Here is a 22,327-nt window from a genome sequence, read left to right as displayed (position 1 = left end):
AATGGTAGACCTGGGACATGTCTTGAGCGGCTACCTAAGAGGGCGGCAGAATAAGTGTTGCAGTCCCACTTGTAGCATTTAATTTACAGGCCCTAGACTCATGACATATAACTGTACGAGGGACTTATAGGTAAATTAAATATACAAATTTGCTTTAAACTAATTTTACCATGATTTCAGGAGTGAGAACAAGCAGTTTAGCACTGGTTAGCAGTTGTAAAGTGCACAATGTCCTTTGGACAGCAAACAAATTAATTTAGAAAAATAGGATGGTGAAGGTGAAATGTTTGAAGGAAGACCACCCTATGGCTGACAGGTCTAACAGCAGGTTAATCTGCTGTTGGTTAGGTGTTGTGCTTAGTACGGGTAAGCAATACTTCTACAGAGTGAGGAAGCATCACTATAAGAGGATAGCTCATAACTAAATTTTCACTATACAGGATACTGACACCGACTGCTACAATGGTATTAAGGCAGCCAGGCAGTCCTGCAGCTACAGGATCAAGTGTAATGGAGAGGTGTGCAACTAAAGTTTGGAAATCCCCAATCATTTGAGAAAGCACTGACAGAGAACAGCCCCCTCTCACTGCAAAATGACAAAAAGGATTTACTGTAATCTGCCATTCTCAGAGCCGGGGCTTGACGTAGATTTTCTCTCAAATCTAGGAAGGTGATCATACTGTCATTGTTCCATAGTATGAGATCAGACACATCCTTGTCTGTCAACCTCTGTAGAGGTTTGGTCATCAGGAAAAAGTTGGGTATATTCATTGACAACAGTACCCAACCATTCCCAACATCCTTACGTCTCTCTGCATGGTGGGAGAGTTAATTTCCAAATGGCAGAGATTATCTTTTGTGACACCTTCCTTGCTTGCTCCCATGCCTGACACAAGTTTATAATCTGTCTGTTAGCAATATCTACAACTTTGATCTGCTTTCCCGAGAGGGTTGGGTTTGACACTTCTGCTCTTCTAACAGTGGAATGTGTAGCACCAGTGTCAATCAAAAAGGACACTTAGGGCCATTCATCTTACCTTCTAAGAACAGACCACTTCGGTCTACCTCCAAGACTGCACCAATCGTTCAATCTACCTCCCCCTTCAGACCCTGTCACTAAAGCTGATCAGAACAGTAAGCATCAGAAGTGTTCAACCGGTGGAAAGTAGCTTGATTTGCAAAATGTTCTACTTAGCTCTTGGAGCCTGGTGTGCAATGCACCTTGGGTTTCCCATATTCTTCTGGGGCTTTGGTACTTGGGGAACCTGCATCACTGGGGCATGAGGAATGTTAGGATTCTGTGGTCTCTGCATGGGGACATTTTACATCTGTATAGGATTATTAATATGCATTTGACCATCGCCATACATTCCATTTGGGTTCAATCGACAATCTCAATTCTAGTGGCCCAACTTATTACATTAATGACATGGATTAGAGTGCTCCAACGTTACCACATCTATCACTGTACTCGTATTAATTGGATCACTGCGCCTCTACCTTGTGAAATATCGTTTCCACCATGCATCATTTGTACCCTCTCTTGAAATCCTACATCTTGCATTCCACCACCAGTTTCTACATAGAGTCCAATATGAAATTTCTTCTGTGAAAGTTTAGTTTGAGTAAACATGAACTTCTCTGTAAGCCTCTTTTGTTTCATCTCTAGTCCACCACTGCAATACTTAGTTAATATTCAAGCACTCTATTTCATTTTGTGTGAGTTTCCGTTTTAAGAAATGTATCATATGATTGTACTTCTCCATCCCTATACTAGATGGCACATCCCTTATGGTCACTCTTTAAGGCTAGACATTAAGCCACTATAGCAACACCTTCTTTCCAGCTGGCTCATAGATCACCAGGTACGTTAATGCCATAAATGGTATTAACATTTTCCTACACAACTTTCAAAAATGTTTCAAATTGGTCAGCCTGAGTATACCAGATGTTAGGGTTTTCTCTCAATGTTGGTAAATGATTCTGTAAATGTAGCAATATCACCATGACTCCTTTGCACATGCAAATATCCCAAACTACGCAACTCTCTCAAAGAGTAAGTCTTTGCCGTAGCACCATCTGGAGTGCTGGAGGTTTCGTTGTCATTCCCTCAGCTTCTTCCTTTTATTTTTTTTCCTTTTTTCTAGTCCACCTGTCTCTAATGACTTCAATTCTGTTCACAACAGACCAATTCATTATCATATAATGAGTACTCAGATTTGCAATGGCTTCATTGTCCAACTCAGCTCAAAAACTCCTATGCAAAGTCTCATTTCTGGAGAGGTCTATAACTCATTTTCCAATTCTGTTAAGTTGTGATGTACGTGCACTGTACGGTGAGCAGCATCTTTGCTCAAATATATGAACTCTTTCAGGTTAATATGCTTGAGGTTAGGATTTCTCCTAATGAGCTCCACCCACTCTCCCCTCAATCTGGAAATGTTTAGGTGTTTCAAAGTTAACTGAACCAGTGGTTTATTTTCTGCCTATTCTGTTTCTCCACTTTCTGAGGACTCTCCACACAATTCAGGTATCACTTCAAAGTCCAAAAGTCCTGTGGCATATTCCTCTTTGTTTTATTTTTGTACAGGAAAATGCCCCTTGCTGCACAAAAACATGCCTGCCTGTAAAACAGGCAATCTTACACTAAAGTGCAAGGGTGCCTAAGTTGGCACTAGGCAACACACAATGTGCCAGAGCAACCAGTGGTGTAATGCAAAATCATGTGCCCTGCATGCAGAATTTGATAAGGGGCCCTGCATCTACAATATCTAACACATATTCATAGGCTTTGGACTGAACAGAGATCTTCCTGAAGTGTTGGGGCCCTCTTGAAATGTTGCTCATCCCCCTGTGCTCCAGGTGCTGCATGGGCCAGGGGAGCTTTGATCCTGAGGTAACTAGAAAGCAGAGAAGCTCTTTATCTTTGTAACTATGGAGTATTGATGTGCGTTCTCCTTTTCATGCAATGCAGCACAGTAAGTGGTCTTGCTGTCCAGAATGGTAAATCTGTACGATGCTTCACATTGCAACTGGACAAGAAACATTGCATACCAGTATGTTTTAAGAGTGACTGTAATTTATCAGTGGATTGCTCCGAAAGGAAATGTATTCAATGATGGAAGGCAATATTTTCAGTTCATCGCAGAGTGACCTGGCATCCGTGCTGTGCCTCTTTCTGCATTCAACTGTCCTATTTTGCGGACTTAATTTTTGCTGGTCTTAGGGCTTTGCACACTGCTAACCACTGCTAAAGTGCTTGTTCTCTCGCCATAAAACACGGTAGAGTTGGGTTGTACCCATTTGACAAATTTAATTTACTTGCAATTTCCTAGTGAACTGGCACTACTTATGCCCGGTGGCTGTAAATAGAATGATGCAAGTGGGACTGCAACACTAATTTTGCAACCCACTGCAGCCTCCATGTGCAGTTTTGAAACTGCCATTTCAACCTGGAGCCTTCCTATTGAATACATATAAGTCACTCTAGGATAGGCCCCTGGAAAGTCTAGAGGACAGGGTGCAGTGAATTCAAAAAGCTGGCCATGTATTTTTAAGCTTTACATGTCCTGGTATGTAAAAACTCTTAATTTCATTTTTCATTACTACAAGGCCTACCTCTCCCATATATTAACATTGGAGTGGCCTTATTGCATTTAATGAGCAAATAATCTAAATGGCAACAGGCAACCAGTTCATGTTTGGTGTCATTGGAAGTGTAATAAAAAATCTTCTTAGAAAGTTGTAATGTTCCCTGCCTCAGCCATTAAGTGCCTGCAGCCTGTCTTTGGGTCACATGACATTGAATAGTTTACAGTTGGGCTTTGTGTATTCCTTCTTGACAGCCAAACACAATAGAGAACTTAGGTGTGCCTAGATGAGCCATCAGTGGAAGGATGGGTGGGCAAACATGAGGACAGCCTTACTAACACTTCAATAAACTGTGCCCCACCTCCACGTAAAGGGGTGCATACCCCCTGCAGATAGTCTGCCGCCAGGGTAGGTAAGAAAGGAGACTTGGGAACTTCAAAGAGATACCTGTAGAGGCTTCTCTCACTTGAAAGGAGGCACCTGGTATGGGACCTCAGACACAATCTTTTCAGTACATTTCTGGACCTGTGGAGACCTGGTCAGGAAGAAGGAACAATGCTGTACTGCTGCCCTGCTGGACTACTGCCTTGGTGGACTACTGCCTTGTGGTTTGCTTCCCTGCTATCCTCCTGCAGGAATCAGAGGGAGTTGTACATGCACCTGAACCCAGGACACCCAAAGTGACTCCAAGATGTAATCTACTGGCTGCCTGTCCAGAGCCACAGGAACATAAGTGGCTCCCAACCGCCTGCACCAACACCCGGATCAAGCCGGAGCAAGCCATTTATCCCCAAATGATGCCCATGAGGTCGTAGACCCTTGGAATGGGCTCAAAGAGGCTAAATTGAAGTTTTTGTGATTTGGGGGTGCCTGGGGAGAGGTGTAACGTTGCAGCCAGAGCTGCTGACTCCGGACCGCAGGGCTCGTGATTTGATCCCTGGAGCCTGCAGCAGATCAGCATACTGTGACTCAGGGCAATAGCTCACTTAATCTTCCTGAGGGCCCCCAGCGACTTGAAACCCCTAGGGGTGATATGTTTGCACTTTACAAATAGGAAGTATTTATTATTATTCACAACTGGAATGGGTCCATTGGTGCCAAAACCTTGTCACTTGCAACGCCCGCCAACGCGAAATTCCATCATGCTGAACCTCTAGGTTACAGCATCAACTGCTCACAGAGGGGGGCACAATTGCGAAGCTCTAGCCCTCCCTCTTGTGATGACAACAGGATCTTCGTGCTACATGATATTCATCCATAACACATGGCCTGTTCCTCAGACTACATCCACGACCATCCGTGTCACTTCTTTACTCCTCGCAGCCCTCCTCCATCACAATGTGTCACTGGAATGAGAAGGCAACTTTTCAGTGGGACTAACCTGGCTCCTATATATCGGACATACGCTCCATTGTGCTCGGCCTGAACTCGTGACTTTCTTCCAGTCCTGCACGACCTGATAGCCGTGAGTAGCAGTTTGGGCTTTTGGTACTATTTTCACTTAAATCTTCAATATTGCATATCCATGGGTGCACAGTTTTGATTTTTGTCATTTTGATATATCAATTAAAGTTTGCTCTATTTTTCTAAATTGATGTGGGGGTTTTCTTCTATTGTTATTTCACTTTATTACTGTTTGATGTACTGTGTTAATACTTTACACATTGTCTCTAAGTTAATCCTGACTGATTGATTTATTGTCTTCATTCGTAAACGTGGAGGCATCCATTGAATTGTGTATCCGTCATTAACGGATCTACCTACATAGCACATCAAGTAGGTTTAATTGAATAACATTTTAATGCACATCTAAAGAGGACTCTTTTTGATGGTTAGCACTGAGCTACAAAATAACTAACAACCTGGAAGGATGTATTTGTCTAACGTATCTTTTATATTTCAGGCAAAAAAAAACACTAATGTGTGCCATTAGAAATTATGAAATAATTTCATGCTAACAAAGGTACCTATCCACACGAATTCTCACCAGGATACCAGTTGGTGATAGATGAGCTTTACAAGTGGTAGAAATGAATTAAAAACTCCTTACACTGATTTACGAAAACACGTTGCAGAAGTTGTCATAAACATTTGAAATTCTTATTCACCAGGAAAAGGAGTTCTTTTGTTGGCTATAAGAGAGTGCCTGATGACACTCCTATTTCTCTGACTCCCTCCCATATACTATTCCTTTGTTCATTATTAACAGGCGGAGAATGCGTTTTCAGAACCATAAGGGTGTCTCAGTTAATTTGATTTGATTTTCCATGTAATTGTTCCTCATGCGTTAGCATGTGAATATAAACCATTAACTATGATTGTTTTACTTTCTTGTTCCTACTTAAATTCATATCCGCTTACTGAAATTCAAATATTATTGGTTTGTGAACTGTTGTTTTTATTATCTGTAAAACTGTACCTTTTGCAATAAAACCTTTCCTAATTATACTTTAGTGAAAATCTTGTTAGATTGGGGGAGGGGGGGATTTACTAAGATTTTCCGCAATGTTTGCATCTCAAAAGTGAAGCAAATCTGTGCAAAATCTTTTTTCCAATTTTCTTTACAGCACTAAACTTGTTTAGCAGAGAAGCATACCACTGCTTTCTATTACTCAGCTCCAAGGGGGCCTACCTTGGGGGGTGCATGGGCGTTCCCGTGCAACCACCCAAGGTTTCTGACACTAAACCCAATTTACTAAACAAATTAGACGGGGTATAGCATGGGAACATTGTGCCCATTTAAAGTGGGCAAAAGGAAGGAGAAATGCTTCTATTTCTCCTTTTTTTCCAACTTTGTACCTGTGCTGTACAATACAGCACATATACAAATTCGGAAAAGGGTTGAAGTCAATCTATGCATGGTATTTTGTACTGGAAGGGAACTCTTACAGTACAAAACCTATACTAGACTCATTGTGACACCTTTGCACCATGGCGCAAAGGTGTCCCGTGGTCCACAGCAGCTGATTTCACATCAGCCTAAGGAAAGAGGAAGAGAGTGCAACTCCGATATTTAATGTGAAATCTACCATTCTTCAGCCCATTTTTTTGAGCAGAAAGTCCCAACAAGCTTTTTGTCCAAGAAGAAATTCAATTTTGGGCTAATTCAATAACACCTTCAACAGAATTTTATGACACCAGTGAAATGTATCAGGTTAGAACAACACACATCAAAGTATCAAAATGTCATTAAGAAGAAATATAAATTTCTTTAAACAGTAAGTCAGACCTATTTTCAGTGGCGTAGCAAGGGGGAAGCCCTTCAAGAGGCCGCCGAGAGTCAGCAAACGCAGGGACTGCCACGGGCAGCCTTGGGGCTAGCTACACCACTATTTAATCAGTAACGAAAGACTAGAGGTTCATTGTGGCACACCATAGAAAATGCCGAAGTGGGAAAATAAATAAAAACATCAGAACATGTGATGGTGTTTGACTAAAATATTGTCTTACAAGAGCATCAAGAATATTGTAATTGGGTTTTTTGGTGTTGTCTTTAATATGAAATATCACTGTAAACGTATTGTGGTATGTTATGGTATTTTTTCGATATTTTTGAAAATTATTAAGTATTCTTTTTATAAGATGTTGTAGTGAAAAGTTGTATTTATATACGTGAGTGTTTTTTCTAAACTAGTAAAGACATGTGAAAACGAAGGGTTTTTGGTTTATAACAGGCCTGCTCTACTCAACCTACCAGGAAGACAAAACCCTGGAAAAACAACCCTGGTGCCAAAGTTTCATGAACCAGTGCAACAATAAATATTACAAATTGTTGGAGAGTCCAAAAACAGAAAAACGTAATAACACGTTTTAGATAAAAGAACAATTAAATGTATTTCTTGGACATAGCAATACAATGATAATTTCATTAGTTCTTCGTTTTCATTTTGCTAGTTTGTATCATTTTGTAGGTAACATTGCTTCCAAAATTCACTGTTTCTTATTTAAATGTTATTGATGTAGTACAGCCAAACAATGCCTGCTCAAATGAATCGAGCCAATGGAGAGAGGTGAGAGGTGCACTGGGCAGCGGGGCACGGGGGAGTGGCTCCGCTGAGACATGACACGTCAAGCAGGGGACTTGGGAGGCCAAAATCTCTGCCAGCATGAAGCCTAGGCCAGGATTGTTGGAGGGAGGCAGAGCTCCTCCGGAGGGTTGAGTCGGCAGTGAGCGGAAGAGACCCGGCTAGTTTCTTAGTGCAGCTTGCTCTACACTGTGTGCTTCCCCGCCTTGACCTCTGCAATCTGGATTACTCTTGTCAACCCACCTAAAAAGGTGGAGACACCCCGAGGGTGGTACACTATTACCTCTACGTCCCTTGTCCTCGACCCAGTCATCACTAATGAGGTATTCCACTTGACAGGAAACGCTTTTAAGCTCCACCCACCCTCCTGCCAGGGGCTATAAGTACATAGCCAACAGAAAGCATTTCCTGGGGATGCTTGGATAGGTGCTGGGCACTTACCTGCTTTGTGTTGTCCTGTGGGTTCCTCCTTTGCTGGGCTCTGGGGGTGCTCATGGACCTTTGTGGGAGCTTCTGGAGTCGGGCTGCTTGGCTTCCTGGACTTCTTCGGGATCCTGGTTACCGGTTCTGCTGGGCTGCACTGGTTTCCTGGAGTCCTGTTGTCAGGTGAGTCCTTTCATGTTGCACCTCCTTTGCATTGTGGTTTTGGTCCCACCTGCCCACCACTGCTCCTCTTTCTGGCTCTTCCTGCCTTGGCTGCCTGAGATTGGGTCCTGTTTGTTTGTGGAGCACCCGCGGTGGGGTCAGGGCGCTCCATGTGCAGCGGGTCTTTTTCGGAGCACTCAGGTTGGGCTCCGAGTGCTCCGGTCTGCTTGTTTTTTGTACCGCTCAGGCAGGGACATTGTGGAGCACCCGGGGTGGGGTCCGGACGCTCCGTGTGCAGCGGGTCTTTGGGAGCACTAGGGTTGGGTTCCGAGTGCTCCGTTCTGCTCCATTCTGCTTCCTCTCCTGCCACTGTGCCGTGGGCAATGTGGAGTGCCGGGTGGGTTCCGAGTGCTCCGCTGCTTGTGTTCTGTAGAGGGCACCTGGGTTATGCTTCGTGGTGCACCGTGGCCTTCGGGCTGGCCTCTCAGCGGGCTTTCGGCCTTCGGCGGCCTTGATAGGTGGGGTTTTGTGGTTTTGGGTTGGCCACGCTCCCTCCCTCCTCACTTTTGGGTTGTGCTCAGCTGTTTCATATGCTGGTTGATTTAGAGGCAGTTTCCGGCTTGTTTTTTGTATAAAAATAGGGGGGGGGGGGGGGGGGTCACATTCTGGTCTGTTCCTGACTCTGTTGGTGGTGTGCGCTGAGTCCTGTGTTTGGTGTCCATGATGGGGAAACATCAAAAGAAGCGAAAGCATGTATCTCCTGTTTCCTCTTCCTCTTCCCCATCTGAGCAAGGGGATGTGGATTCACCTGCCACCTCCATTGATGTTGATGACGGATACCAGTGCGTCCGGTTGGGGGTGACTCTGGGTCAGTGGGCTATTCAGGCCCGTTGTCTCCGGTCGGAGTCCTGCCGGTCCTCCAATTGAAGGGAACTCTCTGGGGTGGACCGTGCCCTTCGTTTCATCCAGGGTCACCTGCTGGGGTGCATTGTACTGGTGCGGTCCGACAACTCAGTTACTGTGGCTTACATCAACCACCAGGGCATTGCTTGCAGACCTTCTTTGAATCTGGTGGCCTGTGCAATTGCAGGTTGGGGGAGTGTCATGTTCTGGCCATCTCTGCTCAGCATATCAGGGGTGTAGAAAATGTGGTAGAGGATGCCTTGAGTCAGAGGTTTCCGTCTTCTCTGACCCTGTGTCTCTCCCCGAGGATTTTCTGGATGCTCTGTCAGAGGTTCTGGACTCCCAAGCTGGACTGGTTTGCCTCCAGGACCAATGCACAGCTTCCCCTCTTTTGTTTCCGGACTCCGGAGTTGGGTGCTTGGGGGGTGGAGGTGTTGTCTCTCCCGTGGCCCCCTTGGTTGCTGTACACCCCCTTTTTCCCCTGATCCCGGCCTTCATGCTGAAGGTCCAGCGGGTTGGTGCCCGGATGGTGGTTGTCTTGCCTCACTGGCCTCGAAGGTCCTGGTTCCTGTTATTTTTTAGTCTGGCAGTGGGTCCTCCTTGGATTCTACCCCGCTACCTGTCTCCCTGAGGTCACCCTCTCCCTTCCTCATGGTCCCTCTCACGCTGGCGGTCAGAAGGTTAAACGGAGGTCTCTTGGGGTCCGGGGTTTGCCTGACCACCTCATCACTGTGATGCAGGGCTCCTGTCGGAAGTCCACTTTGTCATCCTACACTAAACATTGGGCTATTTCTTCTCCTGGTTTTCGGGGCTTGGTCTGTCTCCTGTCTCTTGCCCTATCACTTCTGTCCTTCAGTTTTTTCTGGATGGGTTTCAGAAGAACTATACCTTGTCTACTCTGAAGGGGCAGTGGGCTGCTGTTCGGGCTTTCTTGGATCGGGATCCGTCTTTGGATGGGTTGTTGGTTTCTCGGTTGTTCCGGAGTTTCTCTCTTTCCTCTCCTTCTGCTCGTTCTCCAGTTCTTCCCTGGGATCTTCCTTTAGTCCTGGGTGCTCTGCAGTCTTCTCCATTTGAGCCCTTTGAGTCAGTTGACCTTAAGTTCCTCTCTTCTTTTAAGGTGGCTTTTCTAGTTGCTGTTACTTCTGCTCGGAGGTTGGGCAAGCTCACTGCCTTGCGTTGTTCTACTCCCTTTTTACGTTTCTTGGATGACGCGGTGGTCCTTTCTTTGGATCCTGGGTTTGTTCTGAAGATTTGTGCTTGGTTTCATTCCTCTCAGGAGTTAATTCTTCCTTCTTTCTGTCCTTCTCCTTCCTCACCTGCTGAATTGTTGCTTCACACACTGGATGTGAAACTTGCGTTGTCTATCTATGTTGCCCGCTCTGTGGGGTTTCATTCTTCAAACTCTCTCTTTGTGACCTTTGGTCTGGCTGGTCGAGTTAAGGCTGCCTTCTGTCCTACTCTGGGTTGCTGGTTCAAGGCTGTTATTTCTTTGGTGTATCTCTGGTGTTTCTCTGTTTTGCCTTGCCTTTCTGGGGTTCAGGCCCATTCCACTAGGGGTGTTTCTGCTTCCTGGGCTGCTTTTCATGGGGTTTCCCTTGATGAGATCTACCGGGCTGGGACTTGGGCTTTTGATACTACTTTTGTTAAGCTCTATGGTCTGTGTTTTGCACTGTCTGACCGGACCAATTTTGGTTGTGGTGTGTTGCATGCTGTGGGGGTTGTCCCCCCCCTTATTCTGTGGGTTAATACAGTTTTTCGCTTGCTGCCCTCCAATTTTGTTTTTGGTCTGTGTTTTCTGTGTGGTTTTCCAAAGGCCTGCTTGTGATTTTTCTTTTGTATGCTACTTTAGTGATGACTGGGTCGAGGGACATAGAGGTAATGCTATGAGTACTTACAGGTAATCCCCATTACTCTTAGTCCTACTCATCCTCGACACAATCATACTTCCCACACACCCTCCCTGTTCAGGCCTTTGTTGCTTGGTATGTCAGGAAGTGCTTTCTGTTGGCTATGCACCTAGAGCTCCTGGCAGGAGGGGGGGTGGAGCCTAAAAGCGTTTCCTGTTTTGTTTCCTGTCAAGTGGAATACCTCATTAGTGATGACTGGGTCAAGGACGAGTAGGACTAAGAGTAATGGGGATTACCGGCAAGTAATCATAGCATTACAATCTACACCAACTATTGATGGAAAACAAAGGAGGCCCGATATAAGAAACTCAAACATACACAAACCAAGAGCCGTTTGATTCAGTGATAGAGGCCAGCTACTGCTGTAGCCAAGATAACATTGAGATATCTCCCCCAGGGGCGGAAGGGTGCTTGGTGTGATTACGAGGTCTACCATAGCAGAGGACATGCACCAGGGAAATACAAGGGTTGAACTCAAAAACAACAATACAGTTGAGACGATCTTGCAATTGGTTTGGCAGACTCAGCAGGGCCACGGTCCTCTCCTATCTGTTCAACAGCAAGAACAACAGACAAGGCCTGAACAAATTGAATTTCCTAAAAATTCCAATGGATGCATTATTCTAACAAAATAAGGATGCAAACCTTCCATACATCTACACTTCTCTCCAACAACTGCTCAACAATCTATAGTTCCCCAAGATGACCACCGTTGCAGTAATCAAAATAGCAAAAGGAAAAGGCGCCATTCCAATGGGAGGAATGGGACATAAAAAGCATGGAACCAAGAGACAAGTAGCCAACCCTGACAACAGACAATCTCATAATGAACGAAACAGCAGTGGAAAATAACGAGTCCGGTTCACATACAGGCAATTGTGGCAGACTCAATGGAAACATGCTCATTTGGTAGCACAGCTACAAGAAAATGTAATGCCATGCCAGCCCAAGCAAAGTACCATGCAGAATAGAGGGTCTCCTAGTTACAACTGAGCTACACCTTGTCCCTACTCAAACAGCATCAGCTATAGAGCCCCTGAACAGGCCAGCTTTGGCTCAGCGGCACAAAGTAATGTTTCATAAAGCTTACCTTCCCACCTAAGTTATCAAATATCTACTTTCACACCGAAATTAGATATTTAAAGCTATGTGGGCAATAATTGTGTGTCATTTTGCAAGCATTTTCTTAAGCAAAGATGTGAATTAAGAACTCTCATTATAAATAGGCCTGTTCATGAAGAATCTACCTGTACCTACAAGGTGAAAACATCTTCTCGATATTTAGTAACCAAGAGTGTAGTTTATTAGACATATGTAAATTGCCCATCTGCATTATATTAAGCACCTAGGTATTTTGCCTTACATGCACACATTAGGGGTGACATTCACATGTAAAAAGATGTATTTGCATGGCAAATGCACTTTTCATTTCCATGTGTCATTTCTGTGCTTTAAAACTGCAGTCCAGTCCGAGCACATGGTGCTATTGGTAGCCATGTATTTTTGTCCTATGTGTGGCTGATGAAATCCACACTGACGACCACATGTGATGTTTAAACTCAAAGACATCAGTGCATTTTTGGGCAAGCTAAATACACCAATTAGTAAATCTATTCCACAATACATGTTTTAGGGGTAAAGCACAGTTTAGCAGTTCTGTGGCACTTAGTGCCCTAAAACCTGAAAAATCAGATTAGTAAAATGAGCGACTGTAACAAAAATGGTGCCATTTCTTCTACACACCAATTGATTTTTTGTACATGAAGATTTATTTTCTCAGAGAAAGGGAGCGCTTAGAGAGTGTGCAAATAAATAGACCCCAATGCTCACATCTCAACAAGAGGTGCCTACAAATATGCTCTAGAGTAGTAGAGAAAATGCTTTCAAGGAAATACAGAATGTCTTAATTGGTGCTATTCATCTGCATCCATGGGTTGAATCCCAACTTTGCAGAACCTAATGCCCAGTGGAAGCAGCTACCAACATTAAAATAGTGCCATGGTAGTACCGGAAAGGATGTATATAGCATTATTAAATATATATATATTTAGAGTAAGTAATTGGAATACTGGTTAAGGGGGTGAAACCCTTCCAAGCAGCAACCACAATTCTTCTCAGGGTGAAGTCACAAGCAAATCCTAAATTAACTTGTGCTCAACCCTTGGCACAGAGCAGCCAGGCTTAACTCAGAGGCAATGTTTAAAGTAATTGTGCAACACTTCAAACAGTAACACAGGGAAAACACAGGGAAAACACACCATAAAAGGGACTTGCAGCAGGTTTAGAGAAATAGAGTATTATTTAACAAATAAAACAAAAAAGAACAGAATGACAAAATCGAATCTGTAGAACTGGAGAGATTCCATTTTATCAAAACATATGGATTCTATCAATGTGTGGAGGTGCAAGATATTTATAAGGATTTTTACGAACATTTTTAATTGAAGTGAAGTGATAGGCTCTCTCTTAAAGATGGAAAGATGAGAGCACATGTGCTTGTTTAAAATACCCCTCACACACTAAAAAAATCCGTTAGTGTCATGCTTCATCATAGGGGTCTTCCCGTCCCTATAACGGGGCGGGGCGTGCTGCGACCAGACGGACTACGCGGGAGCACTATAAATGTGACAGAGCTATGTGTAGGTGTAGTGATGAAAAGTGGAGTGTAGGGATCTAACTAGTGAGTGCAAAAAATACAAAAATTAAAAATTCCCTGGCTAGTAGAACAAATACACTTTATTGGAGTCTCTGGCTGGGAATGTTAAAACAGGGGATGTAGGTAGAGCGATTACTGACTACCAAGTCGACATGTTTCATAGGCAGTCCCCTACTGCCTACTCATCAGGACCAAATCGTGATCCCTACTGTATATAGCTCAGTTCTAAAATAATAGGCCTACTGTCCTACAAATATACCGGCAAAAATAAGCTGGATATTTGTGCCTCAGGGCATGAGCTGGCCCGAGTGAGGCAAGGCATCAAAAAATAAATGCCAAAAAACGATGACCATTGGTCTCTGTAAAGGAAAACGAGGAAAACGAGGGAGAAAGCACAGACATATTCATGTCATTACTGCTGGTCATGAAATGTGCATCGTTGATACGCTTTGATATTCACAACCATAGCCTGTTTGATAAAATTCATAATGCTAGGTACAATCACCTTCACCGCAGGTTTGAATATATTAGTAAAAGAGCACCTCTTGTATCGTTTCCATACTTTGATATTGTCTCGGAAAGGGTTATTTGGATGAAGTATTTTAGTCACTTCTAAGTGGTGCACATATAAACCAGCTATGCTGGGAGCAAATGTGCTTCCCATACTACAGCCGTGTTTTTGTAGATAGAGGGTACCTTTGTGCTCAAAGAAGTTCTCTCTAAGGGCTACCCTCCTCCTGCCAGCTCATGGGGCACTGAGAAAACTACCGAAAAGTATGTATATAACGAGTGTAATTTATGACCACCTACACTGGCATGATTTCCAGAATAGCTATGCTGAAATACGATATACTGTGTCTAGAATATCGATCTTGAAGAAATACGAAATATTTATGTCCTTCTTGATGCTTTTGGGATCGTATGTATGAATGTGTTGAGCCACTAATGTATGTATGATGGGTTATGAATGAACCACGTCCATTTGGATGGTTCCATGACGTACACTCTGTCCAATAACAAGAGGTGCTCTTTTACTAATATATTCAAACCTGCGGTGAAGGTGATTGTACCTAGCATTATGAATTTTATCAAACAGGCTATGGTTGTGAATATCAAAGCGTATCAACGATGCACATTTCATGACCAGCAGTAATGACATGAATATGTCTGTGCTTTCTCCCTCGTTTTCCTCCTTTTCCTTTACAGAGACCAATGGTCATCGTTTTTTGGCATTTATTTTTTGATGCCTTGCCTCACTCGGGCCAGCTCATGCCCTGAGGCACAAATATCCAGCTTATTTTTGCCGGTATATTTGTAGGACAGTAGGCCTATTATTTTAGAACTGAGCTATTTACAGTAGGGATCACGATTTGGTCCTGATGAGTAGGCAGTAGGGGACTGCCTATGAAACATGTCGACTTGGTAGTCAGTAATCGCTCTACCTACATCCCCTGTTTTAACATTCCCAGCCAGAGACTCCAATAAAGTGTATTTGTTCTACTAGCCAGGGAATTTTTAATTTTTGTATTTTTTGCACTCACTAGTTAGATCCCTACACTCCACTTTTCATCACTACACCTACACATAGCTCTGTCACATTTATAGTGCTCCCGCGTAGTCCGTCTGGTCGCAGCACGCCCCGCCCCGTTATAGGGACGGGAAGACCCCTATGATGAAGCATGACACTAACGGATTTTTTTAGTGTGTGAGGGGTATTTTAAACAAGCACATGTGCTCTCATCTTTCCATCTTTAAGAGAGAGCCTATCACTTCACTTCAATTAAAAATTTTCGTAAAAATCCTTATAAATATCTTGCACCTCCACACATTGATAGAATCCATATGTTTTGATGAACTGTCCAGGAGGGTGATTCTATCTCAACCTCTACGCTTCCCTCTTTTGATTTTTTGTGAGATTCCATTTTAAACATTGCAGTAAAAATAGGGCCGAAAGGTAGAATGTGCCAACTATCAATATCTGGTCACACCAGCCTGGGAATAAGTCACAAGTGTGCGCCTGCTACAGGGAGCTGGTTAATCCTGCTGGCCAGAGTACCTTAAATCCTGGTTTGCGGAGCGTTGGGAGTATTCTCTTTGAAGATGTGTCACGGAACTGAAACAATGTGTTGGTTCTGAGTTTTGGCGGGGCTGCGGTGTGAGGTTCTGCTGCTTTGTTATCGAAGATTCCATAGATGAGGGCTTGCGATGTGAGGTCTGGAGTCGAGGATATGTCCTGCAATTGGTGTGGTGTGTCATGCTGTTGATAAAGGATTCATGGGCCTCCACTGCAGATGCCGCAACAGGCTACGATGCAATGTGGGTTTTTTCGGTGGTTTTGATCCATGCATCGGTGCGTTGGTTCTGCTTAGGATAGCACAGCACAGCAGAGGAGATGCATAAGATGTGCTGGATTCACATAGGCTGGCAGGGCTCCTTAAACCCACTTCGAAGGGCCTAGAACTGGAGTGACACCACTTGGCAGGGTAGTCTTACAGATTTTCAGAGTCCAGGTGCAGGAGCAAGATTGTTGGAGTCCCTAGTGGCACTTTACTAAGAACTTTCAAGCAAATTAAATGTGCCAATGTTACCTTTTTTTAAGGAGTCTGCACTTCCAGTTTAATACTGGTTAGCAGTGGTAGAGTGCATAGGCAGAGTCCTAAAAACAGTAAAAATGAGATCAGCAAGAATGGAAGAGGAAGGCAAAAAGTTTGGGCGACGACCAACCTAAGGCTGACAGGTCTAACACATAGCATATTCTACAAAGACATAACGTGTATTGTTCCAAGATAAATTATTATTATTTTGTTTGTGTTGTTTCCCCATTGAGCTTACAATTGTCTGCCTTGAAGACGTCCAACCCAATGAAAAAGACTAATCAATAGAATCTGTCCAATGAGCAGGGTGTGCTTAACTATAGCTGATTGATGGATACTACTCTTCTTCTTGTACCTTTAACCCTTTAAATGTGGGCGAAATCTTCACGCAATGCCGGAAAATATCACGCGTGCGCAAATCTGACTGCTCCCGGCCATCCGACGCACTCGCCACCCATGACGTTTGACAGCCGGGGGCCATCCGACGCATCCAAAGGGTTAAACATTTCATTACAATATAAACATTACTTCCATTTTGTCGCTATTGATGTTATAAGTGTGACAATTCAGACTGTTCAGACCTTCTAAAGCTATAAGAATGGCTGGGTGGCAAGTACTGGTGGTTTTAATGTATAATGAATTGTAAATTACACAAACAGTGCCGTCATGTGGCAGCGGGTCATAGCGCTGGTGTTAAAAGCAAGTGTTGGCGCCAAGCATCGGAAACCACTGGCTCAAAATAAGCACCAGCTACTAAAGAGCCCCTTTTCTGATAAACGATTTTAGAAAATTGGAGCAGTTGTGGCTAGTGCATTAAATGGCCAGTAGCTACAAGGATGAAAAATATAAGGTCACAGAAACAATGTTAGTGCAATAGAAACATGTCAATGCAATACTTAGCAGGAGTCTTGGAGAGTATACAAATACTGTATCCCACATATTGGGAATGCCCAGCATGTAGAGCCACATCTGAATCTGTAGCACATTTGTTTTTTGTTTTTCCTGCTTATTGCCCACAGTTCAGGAACTGAATATTGCCTTTATGCAGGTCATTGGGTATGAGGAGTCACTTGTAAGTCCTTGGGATCTTAAGGACTGATTCCACAAGGCTAGTGTTTTTTTACTGTTGAAAGATACCTACCGGCTGTATGATTTTGGAGGTCTATGTGTATTTGTGCCTTTGTTTACATGGATCGCTAGGCTGAGTATAAATGTGGGGCAATGTTATCTGATTTATTTAGGTATCGATATAACATACCTACGCTTGAAGTTTTCCCTGCCTGTTTAGGACCCTTACTTATATTTACTTTTTTAATGCATTGTTTTGTGTTGGTAATTTTAAACACATTTTATAAATGTTACTGTCTTAAATCAAAATGTGCAATAATTGTTTGTAAGGGACCTGTACTGTACTTCTATGATCCTCTTTTGATCGAAATAAAGCTACTATGAATTAATGAATGTTTTGTCCTCTACTGAAGAAAAAAAGTCCGTGCAAAAACAAGTGTTATTAGGGCATGGTTACTGTACACAAATTTCTTTAGAGATTGCATGATACAGTTACGTGTGTTGGTCTATATTTTCAATATAAAGTGACACATATCTGACACTCTCTAGCAAAGGTATTCTCTTGTGCACTTTTATATTAAATTATACCATAAGTGGAAATTATTCCAATTGTACTTTCTTCTCAAAACATATGTCAATGACATGGGCTCAGCAACTACGCATGAGAAGTAATTCCGTATCTGTTCTTCAAAATAATTGACTTTTGTTCGTCAATTTTATTTGCTGTGACAGAATCAAACTAGAAACGTGACATACAGCTAGAAAATACACCAACAATTATGGCTCAAGCTGTGAAATCCATCTGACGATTCTTAGTAATTTATATTGGCTTGTTGTTTGGGAACGTCAGCAAGTTCTGGCACAAGCTTGCACTTTTTCAGTCCAAAAGCAATTCTTTTCAATGTTGTTTTAAAATGATTTATGTGTGAATAACTACCCAACAGCTTGCAGCAAATATAATTTGAACATAAGTTAAAAGCAGAGCTAATTTACAATGTATTTTGCAGTATTTTACATACTTGCAAGTGGAGCTCTTCTTTCAGAACATATTCTGGTTTTCTCAAAAAAATGTATCAAAATGCAAAACGTTTTTTAGTGAAGAAAACAATACTACACATACTTTTAATATTACTGAATGTTTATTATTTATTTGATGTGTAATCAATGAAGGACGAAGAGATCCGTTGAAAAAATGCATGTACACAATTGTCCTTAATGCTATCAGGAATACTTGATTGACTTAGTGCCATTGATGTGAAAACCGTCTGAATTTCTGGTGTATCACAGTTACTTCTACATAAAAATGAGTCACTATTTGCAATGTTTTTGCTTTCAGTGTGTACATTTTCCCCGCAGGATTTTATTTGCATTTAGCTCAAATGTCATAAGAATTAAAAATGTTCTCTGGAGTAGTGAGAAGAATCATCGGCAGGCAGGACAAGTTTCCTCGAATACTAAAATGTTATTAAAAGTATGCATTTACAATTTTCACGAGATCGATAATTTTTCATGTCTAACCATGACAAAAATGTGTAGTTCAGTGAGGGTGTTATTGATCGAATATTATTTTTTTTTTGTACAAGAAAATGTGCACTTTTATCAATTTCATAGGTAGAAAACCGCTTGCAAAGATACATGAACACCAACAAACAAATGTGTCTGTTGATCTTTGCCCCCATTTATGGCAATGCAGTAAAACATTCCCTATCCCTTGCCAAATATACTGTAGTAGCAGGTGAGGCCCAGACAGGCCGTCACCTCTATTTGTATCTTGAGGGTACCCAATATAGGATGGTGTGAGTTTTGGGTTGAAGGGGCTGTACTTTGCCCCCACTGACTTACTGATCCACGTAGACTTCAGAACAATGCCCTATCTTTCAATTCCTGGCCAAGAAAGTCAGGTCTACCTTCTGCAGGGCCTGAAAGAGCTGCCTGGTGGTTGTTAAGGTGGTTTTCCCAGCTAGAGCTGAAGAGTGTAATGGCATCCAAATAGGAGGCTCAGAGGTCCTCCAACCCACAAGGTCCTAACTGACAAGCCTCTATAAGGTGTCAGGGGCATTCTTTAACCCAATGGGCATCAACCAGAGCTGGCCCTCTGGGGTGCAGATTGCAGAGCTCTCCATGGCCTCCTCGGTTAAGGCAATCTTCCAGTACCCTTATGTCAAATCAAATGTACTCAGGAACTCGGAGCTCCCAACCGATCCATGAGCTCAAGGAATGGGGTGTGCATTGTTCTTGGTGACTGAGTTGAGCTGTCTATAATCTTCGTGAGGGCTCCCGGTGGGACGGCCTTTGGTTCCAGCACCACTGGACTGGGCAAATGGCTATTGGAGTGCTCAATGAACCCTACCTCCAGCATCTCGGGTACTTCTTCCTTAATGCTGGGTCCCCCTTTGCCAGAAAGTCTGTAGAACTTATTCTTCACTGGCATTCTGTCTCCAGTGTCAATGTTATTGGTGCACAAATGGAAGAGCACATGGTTCAGTGAGAGCAGGGAGGAAAGATGTTCCAAAAGCTGGTGTTAGTCTCTCTGATGTTGAGGGGTCTGGAGGAGGGAAGAGGGGAGGGGAGGTATACTCCCTCTACTGATCCATCATGCTCTTTTAAAGAGAGGAGACCCAGTAGAGGGTCACTTCTCCTCACCATCATCTGTCACCAAGTGCATAGTGACCTTGGACCTCTCAAAGTGTGGCTTGAGGCAGTTAACATGCAGGACCCTTAAAGATCTTGGGGATCTGGAGGGACACCATGTAGAGGACCTCCCCCTTGTGCTCCTTACCTTATATGGCCAAGTCCACTTGTCCTGGGAAAACACAGGGCTCCACTAGCTTCCTCACCACACCTTCAGACCAGGTTTAAACTCAACAAGAGTGGCCTACTGGCCATACCATAGTTTCCCTAACTTTGTGGCTGCCTGCTTAATTCGAAGTGGTGGTGTTGAACTTGGCCCTCTCTGCAGGGTCACCCACAAACCTTTTGCCTTCACACCTCCTGTTTTGCTGAATTTGTGTTTGTTGGCGTTAGGACTCTTCATACTTTACCAGTGCTAACCAGTGTTTAAGTGCTTATGCTCTCTCCTTTTAACTTGGCTTATACCCAATTGGAAGATGTAATTTACTTGTAAGTCCCTAGTAAAGTGATACTACATGTAACAGGGCCTGTAAATTAAATGCTCTGAATTGGCCTATAGCACGTATTGTCCCATCCACTCAATTAGCCCTTTTAAACATGCTTAAGGCCTGTCATTGCAGACTGTGTGAGCAGTTTTAAGCTGCCACTTTGACCTGGCAAAACAAACCTTTTGCCAGGCCTAAGCCTTCCTTTTTAATAAATCTAATGCACTCGTAGAGCAGGGTGTATTGTATTTAAATCTTGGACATTTACTTTAAATGTTTACATGTCCTAGTAGTGAAAAGCTCCTAATTAACTTTTTCACAATTTCAAGATTTATCTTTCCATTAAGATAACATTGGGGTACATTATTACAGGAGCGGCCGGTGCAGGTAGGCACAGTGGGGTGAGTGGCTGGGTAGGGGGCAGTTGACGGACAACAACGAGGGAAAATAAAATAAAAAAGACCACTTACCTTGCCCTCATTGCATTGCCAACTCAGCATGCGGCGAGTGCAAGGTAAGTGGTTTTCTTTTTTTATGTTATTATCCCTCGTCGCCTTTTGTCCACTTCCCCCACCCCGCCCCACAGTGCTTACATTATTACACTTAATCAGTAGCGGCCTGTGGAGGGAGTTCCGTGGGACGGTTAGGCGGGGAGTTTTTTGATGCAGAGCGCGCAACGAAATTGCGTTTAATTTATTTAATTGTTTACTTACCTCCGTTCGTCCATATTCCGGTGTTTACTACCCCCCTCCCTGCCCCTCTCCCGCTCCGCCTCACCGCTCCATGAAACTCCCTCCAGGGGCCGCTACTGCACTTTATAAGTGATACTTTTTGATTGGGAGCAGATAGTAAAATCATGTTTAACCCGTTCCGTGCTCGCGTCAGCCAACACAGCCCCGCCCACCCTTTAGAACACCCGCACCGCGCCGCAATGTTCACTGCGGTAAACGGGTTAATGTTTGAGGAATTGTAATTTAAAACCTTCATTTGTGGTAAAGTTGGATTTTAAGTCATAATTCTGAAAATTCCACTTTTAGAAAGTTGGCATTTTCTCCTCCCAACCATTTGGTGCCAGCAATCTGTTCCTGGGTCACATTACTAGGAGTTGTTGGCAGTTGACCTTTGTGTATTCCTCCCAGACAGCATCACAATAGCGGGTCTGGGTGTTAGCAGGATGGATCATCCTTGCTTAATGGGGTGGCTGAGCTGCCTGCTACCAAACTTGCAGTTAAAAGGCACTGGTCCAGCACACACACAAAGGAATTCACATTTGCCTATTCTCCCCCAGTCAGATTGGGACAGGAAAGGAAGACAGAAAATTCCAGACTACTCTGTAAGGGGGACCTCCAGAAGCTTCAAAATGGGCACCAGGTTTAAAAAGGGGACTCGGACCCACACTTCAGTACACTATTTGACCTGCGAATGCTACAAACGAAGGATGCCCTACTGCCCTGCTGCCCTGCTGCTTGAGACCACTTCCGCTTGCTGAGAATGAAGATTGGATCTGCACACTTGATCCCAGGCTGAAGTGACTCCAAAGATCAAGTGGCTGACCTCCTGATCTGAGCTACAGGAACATAATGAGCTCCAGAAGACTTCCTGTTTCTGCCCTGCTGACCGGATATGCAACTGGACCTGCAACTGGAACTGCCTGAGCCCTGCTGATCCCTGCTGGAGTTAATTCCTGATCCCCAAGAGGTGATGCCCAGGTACTGGACACTTGGTATGGCATACGTTGAGCACCTCCTTGATGAAAAGGAGAACTCCTGAGGTTTTGAGGACTCCACAACTACGCTTTGGCCTGTTCATGGCCAGATCTTGCTGTCCAGGCCAACCGGCAATGGGAAACTCCGGTGAACCAGCGACGACTAGCAATGTGAGA

This window comes from Lissotriton helveticus, chromosome 4_1 (genome assembly GCF_964261635.1).
Source record: "Lissotriton helveticus chromosome 4_1, aLisHel1.1, whole genome shotgun sequence".
NCBI classification, from domain to species: Eukaryota; Metazoa; Chordata; class Amphibia; order Caudata; family Salamandridae; genus Lissotriton; species Lissotriton helveticus.
The sequence above is the reverse complement of the archived record's forward strand: the minus strand, read 5'-3'. Positions refer to the sequence as shown.